This window comes from Electrophorus electricus, chromosome 4 (genome assembly GCF_041902795.1).
Source record: "Electrophorus electricus isolate QZ-2024a chromosome 4, ASM4190279v1, whole genome shotgun sequence".
NCBI lineage: Eukaryota > Metazoa > Chordata > Actinopteri > Gymnotiformes > Gymnotidae > Electrophorus > Electrophorus electricus.
In genome coordinates, this window is record NC_137500.1 from 40090617 (window position 1) to 40103013 (window position 12397).

The window sequence follows — 12397 nt, forward strand, 5'->3', positions numbered from 1 at the left end:
TGGATTTGATTTTCTCTGGGATAATAAGTACTATGTTTGTGCTATGATGAGCCAAAAAGCTACAGTGAAATATTTCATCTAAGTTGTTAGAATTGAGATATATTACACAAGCTGCACATTATGTTATTGGAGATAAAATCTATTGATCTTTATTGTCTCCTTGCAAGGGTAAGAACTGTAAAATCAGGAAAAATTCAATGGATTTTTCATGTCATCTCAGTGATATATGGCTATAGAAACCAGAACTACTCTGGCAAATGTATTAGGCAAATGACCATCTAGAATTTATTGCAACACAGCTTTGCTTATGATACAAATATGAAATTTTTACAGGCAACTGCAATAGATTGCTCTCTGAACATTGTTTATAAATTAATGATTGGAACCACTGGATCCAACATAAAATGTATTTTTAAATTATTCTTAGCAGTTGCCTTGTTGATTCTGTAACCATTTGAGCTTAAACTATCATTTTTGACCAAGTAGTTACAAAAATTAGTATTTTGGTAAAATATTTAATCCTATTTTAGGTCTGATCAGTTATCAGATAAATGTTTTAAAATTCCACAGCATGTACATGCACATGTGTTTTTGACTTTGACAATAATGACTTTTTCTGTATTGGAATAAATGCCTCTCTCACTGCCCACTTTATTAGTAGCATCTACATATTATAGACAGCTTGTAAGTGTACACTTAGGAACTGTCTGTTTCAATGTGATACTTGTGATAGCTATAGCATACTACAGGTGGACAGCCATAGCATATTACATGGGAAAACCCCCATCGCTACTGTAATGTATACATTTCTAAACTGCTGATAAGCTTGAACCAGTGGAACACCTGTTACCATGCTACTACCTTTCCAGTTTCACTGGTGTGTTTAGAGTGGTCCATGATCCAAATAATGACCAGATAGAATTTGTCCTATGACATTTTTTTGGTCTGAATCTGACCATTGATATACAGGGTAGATGGTGGCTGACATACTGTGCATGGAAACAGATGGACAGATGGAAACAGTGTGTATTATTAGATTTCTTAAGTAAGTCAACAAGACAGTTGTTAGGATGAGCATATAAAGTGACAGGATGTGGTCGATTGTAGAATTTTGAATGCACACACCAATTACACTCCCATCTGGTGATCACAGACGCCCTATCATACACCTGGCTTATGATAGCATGCTGAGACCTTAATTATGTCCCTTGGCCTGGGACAGATGACCTTCCCACTGATTCCTTAAATATTCACTCACACACACACACACACACACACACACACACACACACACACACACACACACACACACACACACCCGGTTGTCATTGAGTCATGGAGCACTAACGCCCCTTTTACACTCAATGGTCACAATCTTCCATAGCCTGCCCACTGAGAGAACGTAGGAGGAACCTACTGGACAATATGAAAGTCTTTACATTAAGATGGCATTGGCTAAAATGTTATTGTAACAAACAAAAACAAAATAAACTAATATGAATTATGAGAACATTAATTTTATTATACAGTCCAGAATCAAATCAGATTGTGCCTAGAAATATTTTTTGCCATAAGGTGGCAGCAGTGAATGTATTTTTAAAACTTGTTAGTGGTAGGCATCACCACTTAACGTGATTACAGGCTTTTCTTTCACAGCGGTCCTTATACATAATGTACATTTATAGAATCTAATACACCTTCTAATTGTAAAATGGAAAAATGTAATCCTGATATGAGGAAACCAAACATTGCAAACATTGTTAATGACTGCATGACAATGAAAAAACTGAATAAAAAATACTGAAATCAGAACATTGTGTAATTTAACCTGCTGTCAGAAACTGGCCTACAGGTATACAGTATATCTTTTTGTCACAGAGCGTGCTGAAAATGTAATTTCTTGCTTTGTTTTATTATACATCATGTAAATATTCTCAAACCTGAGTGATGTGAATGCTCACGTTATAACCTTGGGGTAAGGGATTCACCAGAGTCATATGACGTCAGCATGAAAAAAGTATTGCCATGGCAACCCATCTCCTTGTCATTTACATCCCGAAAGAAACACGCTCTCATGACACAGCCACACAAGCACATGTTAAACTGAAAATGATTTCTGTCATAAATTCAATCACGACATATGTCATAGCCTACTACCTTATGTTAAAAAGAAACAAATACAAAGAAAACGGTAAATAATAATAATAATAATAATAATAATAATAATAATAATAATAATAATAATCAACCCAAGAAGAAGAAGAATCTTAAAGAAATTGAAAGAAAAAATGCAGGCTAAATATTGGGCTTTAAATAAAATACATTTATATTTTATGGAAAATAAAATACGTGTCTTCATCATACACACGCTGTTTAACTTTTAAGTCTCTCACGTGTCAATCTAAGGACAGCACCAAATAACCCACATAAAAGCTAATTAAAAAAAAAAACTATGACCTTTAAAGAGTTTCTGAGGCCGCTTCAAGATTTTTAAGGCACTTTTTTTTCTGTGACGTGTATGCACAGAGTAATATAAGTCACGTTTTAATATCCAGTTTCCTGTCAGCTGTGTCAAGACATGTCTGTTAGTATCGGCTGAGCCACCTCTTCGCGTTCCAACATCAGTAGGATGGAATAGAGTCCAGACACAAAACCTGACGCTGTAGGTAGGTTTGTCTTCTCTGTTCTCCTTCTGGCATTTAGCGTTTTATATGTGTTGCTACAAGCATTTAACCGTATAGGCTAAACAGAAATGAAGTTATTTATCTAAAAACCACTGCTTGACGATTCTTCCACGATTTCACCAAATGTTCCATATATGATATTGCGTTTTGCATAGTGTAGGCCTGTTGCTTTCAATTGGTGAATTTTATTATTATGAAGCAAAGTTCTATCGTTGAAACCCGCTGCGTCTAAACGTGTAATTGTGTCATTCTTCTGGCTGTGACTCGTCAGGCAGGCTTACGTAGGAAAGCTCCATTCCAGCAGAAACTGCACTTTCACTGTGGATTTCTGTGTTGTATTCATGCACTTCTGTTAGATTTTAAATGTTTTATTGTCATCTAGGTGACTATACTGCAACTAACTCGAGGCGAGGATGGTGAATTGAATAACAATTCTGAGAAAAAGCAGCACTTTTCCAAGCCGTAGTTTAGTGCGAAATGTTTACACTGTTGTGCAAAAGGGGATCCTGGGAGGCTGCTATTTATAGCTCTTATTTCATCATTCCTCAGCGCAGAGCTGAGAGCTGCAGGCTGCATTCTAATGATAGAGGGATGAAGCTCAGCTCCTTTCTTACATCCACAGCGGTGGCCTAACAACAAAAGAATCTAGAGGAGGAATAGAAGATTCTCCTTCTTAACCTCACTTCGCTCTGATCATGTTCTTTTCTCAGTTCTGTTTAACCTTTTGTGTATATAAATTATAGGGGCGTGACACCTGAACAAAACAAGCTATGTGTAGTCTACATATCCATCTTAGGAAAATGTGACCACTGAGAGCGTAAAACAGATTTTTTTTTTTTTTTTAACCCATGCAACACAAGAACATTCATAACTGGCGAACTATGTTTGACAGTGAAATGTCTCTTGATGCTAAGCACAATGCATACAGGCACAGCCCTTTTCTACCAGTGTTGCTTCCAAGGTTGTCATAACAGATAGATTAAGATCATTATCAAACACTTTAAGCTTTTCACTCCCTCTTTCCATTTTCCATGCCATATAGTGTTTCTGGTATCATTCATTGCAGTGGGCTGTTTTCTGTAGGTGAACAATGACCTGACCCACTCCAAACCCGACTCCATGTTAAAATGTAATGGGAGAGCAAAATGGCTCTACTTTATCTCCATTGTGTAAGACAGTGTTTGTCACTCCTGATTCTAGTGCACCTTAAGTGCACTGCACGTTTTCCCTGCCCCGCAACACCCATTTTAATCTCACAAACTCTTCGTTAATTAGCTGATGAGTTGAGTGAGGTGTGTTGGATCAAGAAAGAACTAGCATCAAAGTCAGCTAAATGCCAAAAAAAACTAAATGAGCAGAGCGGGGGAACTCTGGGAGCAGGACTGAGAAACTGGTCCACTCTGAAAATGAGACAGACCAACTGACTCTTAACTAAGATAAACATTACTTTACCCATGTTTGTTTGTTTGTTTGGTGATTCATCATGATTTATGTTGCCATACCTACAGAACACTTATCTGGAATGTCAGATTGGTTATGGTTCTCGCAGCATGCAATAAATAATTCTGGGTTTTGTTAGAGGGCTCATGTGCATTGTGCAGCACTCTGTGATAATGATTAACAAATTACATATTGTGCAGGCCTGTGGAAAAAAAATAGTAAAAATGAAACCTGCACATTGGAAAAATCTGATGCTTTATATAGTGGGCTTTTTGTTTGTAAAGCATCTTTACAAAAATCATAGATCCAGGGAATCTGGGTCCAGGATCCTGCTGAATAATCCAAAGTGACAGTTAGAAGCAAAAAGTCCATAAAAACAAGAAAAAGAAACCATGAAAGGAGCCAAGGTTCAGAGGGGGAATCCATCATCCTCTGGTCAACACCACATGGCAAACTAATAGCACATAATTCATGTTTATCTTTTAACTTTAACTTGCTATAAAATAAGAGTAACTTTTAAGACTTAAGAAATTAATAAATATTAGGCAGAGGCACATAGATTATTTAGTGAGAATCACTTAAAAGTTCTAATAAAAGTCCACATAATAAGAAACTAAGAACAGTGTAGCAGGAGAGGCGATGGCGGTTGTGATGGGTGGAAACATTACAATCCTAACTTTAGTAAACCTGTATATTTAAGTGATTTATTTTGTTATTTTTGTATTTTTGTGTTTATTTCAGACGATGATAATGTAGGCAGAACACAGCTCAGGCAGTTGCTCCTGGCCTCTGAAGATCTGTCTCCCTTTTGTAGCTGTTATAGTGAACTCACCACTTTGTTGTTCTAAAGCCTAACAGTGTGTACCTTATTGTACTCTGTGGATGACGCTAAGAGCCATACTCTGGTACACACATCTGACTGACATTTCACTGCAAATCAGTCACATCGTTGAAGGCCTGTGGGAACAGTACCTGGCACAGTCACCAACGAAACCTTAATCCCAGCTGTAGGGGGCACATCTGCATTACTCAATCCATGCAACAACTCCCACTGCGATGTGTAGCAGTGCTATTATTTGTGGAGCAGTTGATTGAGTTTACAGGCCTCCCAATCTGCCCTTTTTTCCATACCAGGTTGTGTCATGCTGCATGGACTATAATGGTACTTCTTGCTCTGAAAAAACATATAGGTACAGAACACATAGAACACAGGGTACGATGCCCTCTCCTCCTGGAAAGCTAAACAGATGTATTACATTTTCCAAACACATTTGAAATTTTCCCCAGAATAATGCCTTTCTGCATGGGGAAGTTTTCTGAGGACAGCAGCTGGCTGTAGTTTTTTATCTCTCCCTGTCATGCACACATATAAAGGCATGCTTTCCAGCACACACCCACATACATACTCACTGCCTGTATTTAAACGTTAAGCAGCAGTCTGGTTTTTAAAGTGTCAATTAAAATAATCTGAATACACAAATATTTAAAGTCACTAACTAACATTTTATACATTCTAAATAACTTTATCCACAAAGTATTACAACATATAAAATAATTTAGCTTTCTTGTTGCTGATGCCACATTTAAACCGTCTGTGGTCAGAATAAAGCGAATCACCTTTTTTGTCTTTTTTCCTGCCCACATCTGCATTTTACCTGTATTGATCTCCTATTAGAATTTAAAAAGTTATTTTATCCACAGACATATTTCCCTATCCCAGACTGAATATCGAGGTTTAGTTATAGCCACCTGTCTGTGAGCGTTGGAGTTTCAGCAGGACATTCTGTGAGTTCATGTGCTTGATTGTGTCATGGGACTATTGAGTAATCGGTGTTCTTTTGCAAGGCTGCTGGTTTGTAGCACCTCTGGGGTAAGACAAAATTAAATGCTTTTCTCAACAGCACTAGAGTTGTGGTAACAAGTAAGGGATGCATATGGACAACTGCTTACAGTAAATCCTGGCACCCAGACACTTCTGGTACAGAGCCCTACTGTAGTTGCCATCGCTTTGAAAAGGTGAGGGCAGAAACACAATGTCTGTTGCTAATGTGTGAGCAGACTATAGAATGTCTATGTGTGTTTGGGGACACATGGCATCCATGTAGAGGTGTTGTCCCAAAGGAATTAACAATCAAACAGTGATCTTTTTCCTGACAAAAAATAATGACAAAGCTTGGCTCCTAGGGTACTGTAAAGCAGTCAGACAAGCTGCCTAAAATACAGGCCTTTTTAGAGCATTTAAAGATATTGATGCAGTTGAGTCAGTGTAGTGTAATTAGTGTCGGTTTTGAACAATATTTATTGTATGGCAAAAAATCTCTGATACCTTTGTATCACATTAAACAACAAAAATGTTTGAAACAAAAATGCTATAAAACATCTACACAAAAAAGCACAATATGCATAATCAAATTCTCTGTTGGTATATTCCCGTCTAGTCCTGGAATGAACTTAGCCCTGTTTTGGCAGTTAATTTTTGTGGAAGTAATTGTCTAGAATACTGTTTTGACATTCTGTAGTTTGCATCTGATGCTGATGGCTGATCCCAAAATGTCACACACATTTCTAAATAAGTCATCATTTAATAGAGTGCAGATGTTCAAAATTGGAAAAGCAAAGAATTTTAGAACAAATAATTTTTAGAATGGCAAAAAACCTTTTCATGTATACATTTTTTCCTGTTAAATTGATGCTTATTGTGGCCATTTTTAAATGGATATGTTCCATGGAAAAACTAGGAAAAAAGCCTTTTTAAAACAAACATTTTAAATAAGAACAACAGCAACAATAATATTAACAACAACAACAACATGTATAGATGGGTATAGATGGTTGCTTAGAAATCCCATGCTGTTACCTTGTCTGCTAGTGGCATGACAATGATGGCACTAGTTCATGCCAGAAATGACATTTTATGTTCAACACAGTTTTGAATAATTGGTTGAATTATTCAATGTTAGCTGAAATTTTATATAAGGTTCTGTATAATGTTTAGATATTTTTGTTATGTGGCAGTATACTTTGCCATGAACAGCTCTGTAACAAAAGTATGTCAGTAATGACTACTAGCCTAACAAATGGCCCATGCCATTGATGACTACTACCTTAATAAAAAGTGGCCCATGTAGCTTTTACCATAATCCACAGTAACACCGATTAGATTGTATGTTAATCGCTTTTAATTGATGACTGCCGGTGACTGAGTTTTCCAGCTTCGAATGCAGTTCCAGGTTCAGTTATTTTATGCAATATTAACATAGGTAAAATGTATATGCTATGTTCCACTGATCACTTTTGAAATGCCGCTGATCATATTTTCCCTATGGGTTTTGCTTTTCATAGTGTTTCAAAAATTAAGATCTTAAATTAAGTGAGTCAGAAACTGGAAAGGGAGTGAAAACAACTGGTTTCTTCTTCTATACCTTCCGAAGCACTGTGCTTGCTAAATAACAGTTTGTTAAAAATACATTGATCAGGATTTGCTAAATTCTTGTTAATAATAACATCACAATATATTTCAAGTAATGCATGTCAGCTATAAATGAATCATCAGAAATGAGACTTCACACTTCATACTTTCCCAAGCCATACTCCCAGTTTAAATGTGATGACAAACCAAAACTTGCTCATTCTTACAAAATGGTTATTGTTGTTTTCCTATGCCACATTGCAGCACAAGCCTCTAACCAGCTGCCCGAGCATGAGAGCAGTCATTTCCTCTCCTGAACTCTCTGCCAGCCAGGGTTAGGTGCCATAAATTAAAAATTTTAATTAAAAACTGCTGAGACGCAGAGGTCTGAAAGGATGCGAATATTCCAGCACAACAAGGTTCCCACCCATTTTGCCACAAAGGAAAACAAAATAAATAGCGATTACTCACGCACTGAATGGAAATAGTTTTTGCATAGGCCAAATGTAAGCCATGTTTGCCCACAGCTCAGATGTTAGCAGAAACTAGTTTTTTTGCATCTGCTAGTTGGATTGCTTCTTTATCTGAAACAATTTAGTTACAATTATGTGGTTAGTGATGCCTTGCCAACAATTGTTACTGCAAGAAATAGCATGTATAATGAAAAAAAAATAGTGGAAGTGATTATTATTCAAATGATTTAAGTAATATTTAAATTATTTGTCATCAGTATTTATTAGACAGTACCATATAATTATGTTTTCATTTCAGACATTGTGATGGCTATTTCTACCTCTTTATGCACTGAATTAAGTGAACTTGCAACTAATAAGCAGAAGGCATGAGTGTCCATCAAGATGTTTGCTTGCATTCCAGTCTCCTCCACCTCCCTGCTGACAATTTCCTGGGAGATTTCTATTGCCATGGTGACAGAAAGCTGCTGATGTCATCCTGGCCAGGGCACTGGGGTTGAACAAAGGTGGGCTACATGGTTCCCCTCTTTACCAGTCTACAGCAGTCTACAGCAAACCTGGGTAAACCCGAGCAGTAGCACCATAATTGGAGGACCCATGCTGCGCACTTCTGCCTGGGTCATATCTCACTATATGCACTATATGCATCTAAAGCAGTGGAATCATATAAATATGACGAGGGCTTGCTTCTTGGTGGATTTCCTTTATTCTTTCCAGTTGGTAATTAGGCCATCTATAATGAGCCCTGAAAGCATGCTAATCACATCAGGAGCTAAGATGCTGGAATAGGAGAGTTCCATTGAGTATATTTACATGGGTTCATCTGGAAAATATCAATAACTATAAAGGAAATGGAAGGAAATATTATCAGCAGTAGCAGCTCTCAATTTCAGGACTTGGATTGTGTGCTTATTAATGCACCAACCAACCTTTTTATGCTAGTTTAATCTATCTGAAGTAAATAAGATGTGCAAAAGCAGAATAAGAAACCAAATATCAACATTAACAAAGGAGAGATTATTATTCTGTTATTAAGGCTATTACAAAGTTATAGACATGCTGGTCAGAACTGCAACTGCCTATGTTGTAGTCTTTAACAGTTGGGTTTGTGCATAACTAGGACATGCATTCATTTGCTATCAATGTCTTTACATTGCTAACATGCAATAGAAGGATAATCCACAAATAGCACATTGCATGGTAATGGTTTCTAAATAGCCAATTGCAACTCAGTTCAGTAAATAATTTTGCTACTTCCAGTGGCCTTCAGTGTTAATTATATTTTGATAGAAGCAGATATGTTTATCAAAAAAGTAAAGCATTTACATACAGCCATCACTGGCAAAGAATGGCAATGTTATCCTAACAGGGTTACTTAGGATTCCCTAGGCCTCACCACTCTCATAGCGGAACGTGTAATTTAAAAAGCTATTCCCAAATCTGATTCTTTCATTTGCCAGCTAATTATTTCCACCCTCGCTGATAACATGCCTGTCAGTGGTAGGTGTAATGATTAGTTGTCACCCATTAAAACCCCCTGTTCTTTAAAGTCTCACCCCAAGACTGATTCACTGCACTGCAGCCATGCCGCTTGGCTGCTCTTCAGTGAATTAAGGTGGAAGATTATTTGTAAAAAACAACAATGCTATGTGGTTGCGTTTTTTTTTACAGAGATATTTCTGATATTGCATTTTCTCACAAGATTAAGTAATTCCCCAAGAGTGAAATGACATGGATCGGGCATGATCGGAACACCATGCATTATATGAAATAAATTTGTGTTTCAAAAGAGTGGAAGAAAAAATGTTACATCATATGACACCAAATGTTTTATTTTTGTTGATTTTTCTCTAGTAACTACAAAGTAGGATCTTGGTTGTCTAAGACTTGTATTTCACATGTAGGCAACATTAATTTAAGGCACACTGTCTCAGTGCTCGCCTAATATCCCATGGCTTTAAATTTTCAAATGCAATATCTACATTATAAATCCGAAGCTTAATTATTAAAACCTTTATAGGTGAATTATTAAAAGGTCCCATGCATGCATATCATGGAAATGACAGGCGCCACATTTTTAATAAAGAAACAGTGTGAATTAATATTAAAATACTGCTTTTTATCACCAGTCTAGTCATGTTCCTTTTTTCTGACTTATTTCTCTAATTAACCAGACGTGAATCATTTTAATCAGTTAAAGGGTTTACTTTTTGCCCATCCTGCACATCTGACGATATTTCTGGCTAGTGTATAAGGTTGTCAGAGAGTGCTAATAGTGGTGATGCAGCCGAACTGACAGCGCTGACAGTAAACGTTCAGCGATATGCCCTATTGGCTCTTTATTGCACGTGTAGACAGACAGGTTGTCATTTGGTTCCTCATGACTGTGATGAGCTAAATTTAGAGCAGGCCTAACGCACCGACTCAGCAACAGTCAATGAAGAGCTTAAATGGGAGTGTTTCACACAATCAGGGCTTGAGCGCTAATGCTGACATCAGAGGAAATGGAGGAGCAAGAGTAGGAGGTCTGCAGGGGAAACGAGTGCTCAGTCGCAACACAAATGTGTGCACAACTGTGGGCATAAAGAGTTGAGATTTTAATTATTTTCTTGCCTTTGTTTTTTTTTCCCTCACCACTCACTGTGGCTTTGAACGATCAGTTGCCTTCTTAAGACTTCATAACTTTGGGTCTAAAGTGTTAATTTCTTGCTTAAATTTTATGTTGTCTAAATAGTTGGTAAATAGCTGGTAAATAACTTTTCTAAAATAGGATCACATTTGCCTGAATGCATTTGTGCTGTTTTTAAATGTATACAGCCAAAGTGCCTGTGCATTTCAACTGCACAGACTTTTGCATGGTTATGTATTTTGACAAATGCTGGCATGTGTTTTTTTTCCTCCCTCAAAGAGGAAGATCATGACAGCGACTGTACATGTTGCAAGGTTATCGCCTCTGTGCATGTGTTTGTGTGTGGGTGTGTGCATGCACAGGATAGCTGTATTGCTTTTGAGTGTAAAGAGGAAAGAAAGTAAAGAAAGAGTGCAAGTGTGGTGACTTATAAGGCAGTGCAGTGTAGGGTGTGATAGAACACAGCTATGGCTGCATTGTGTTCACTTTTATGGGAACAAACTGACAAATCCAGATTCAGGAGGGACTTTAAAAGGAAAATACTGAAATGATGTGTCTTTTTTCCTCCTTTGGAAATATATGCATTATGTGCTTTTCTGACCTAGGCCTCTTATTAACAGCTAATTATACTTTCTTATTTTGAGATATGGATTTTTGTTCTTCTTAGTTTGCTAACTTTTTGGCATAAGAAGTATGGAAATGATGTTCTGCTGTAGTTACATTTGTTTCTCTGTGTTTCATAATTTTAGCCTAAAATACATTTAGAATTGTAATTTTTTTTCCCAGCTTTGTTCCTGATAGGTTCAGGGAGCCCCTCAGTAGCGATGCTTGCCTAATAACAGATTCTGTTTTACACCATCTCTCATTTTGTCATGGTACGGCCCCTCTTCCCAAACATCTCCTCATGTGTGTTTGTGTGCATGTTCATCTGTGTGGCCATGCCCTCCCTGTGTTCCACACCTGATCCTTGTTGTGTCATTAGTATGCAGTAAAGGTTTGCTGTTTTTGTTTCTCGATTGTTGGTGTTTGACCATGATACCCTGCGTGCTACGCCTTCGTTGTGTTGTGTTGTGTTTTGTCAGAATAAACATATGTTTCAGTTTTAAGTGACTCGTCCCCGCATCCTGCTTTAACTCCTCATCGTTACAAAAACACTGACCAATGAAGGATGCCTGGGAAAAGGAGCAGGAGCAGGAAAGGGAAGAAGGGACGCGAACGCCCTTCCACAGCCCTCACGGAGAGATCCTCCATAATCTTATAGCAGAGGACTGTACCACTGGTAGATCGGGTCCTGTGTGTGGTCCAGGGCTGGATTCTGCGGAGTCTTATGGACCCACACCGACCTACCGGGACTGATACAATGATGTACAGCAGTCTGAGTTGGACTCCGCAGGGTCCTGCTACCCCACAGAGAGACCTTCAGTCATCCTGGCCTCACTGCATACTCCCACAACAGGGGAGGAGGCCAGTGGATGATTTTGGGGGGCCCTGAGTATGGTTCAGAGTCTGACTCTGCAGAGTCCTATGGACCCCAGCAGGGCTCCTGCCGGCTTCTCTGGATTCTTTAATAGTCCTTTATGTAAATTTGTACCCGTCCCTGTCACCGTGTCTGTCCCCATCATGTTGTCTGTTTCAGTCGCTTTGTCCCCCTTTGTGTTATTGCCAGTAAATGTCAGTGTGTCCGTCTCTGTGTCTGTTGTCGTCTTGGTCCCTGTCCTTCCCCCCTCTGTTCTGCTCGTGCTGGCCCGTGTTGGGTCGTTTG

The 12397-nt window shown here is 38.1% G+C and overlaps 1 protein-coding gene across 2 annotated transcripts in view; it reads left to right on the forward strand.

Moving 5' to 3' along the window:
- The first annotated feature begins 2560 nt into the window (after window positions 1-2560).
- The window catches only part of dgkg (diacylglycerol kinase, gamma), an 82037-nt gene continuing 72200 nt past the window's right edge, over window positions 2561-12397 (forward strand). The window contains exon 1 of one of the 2 annotated variants that reach the window (XM_081713799.1): window positions 2561-2666. The gene's annotated coding sequence lies outside the window, so the exon portion shown is untranslated. The remainder of the gene's footprint in view (window positions 2667-12397) is intronic. The other variant, XM_081713800.1, reaches the window with a different exon arrangement.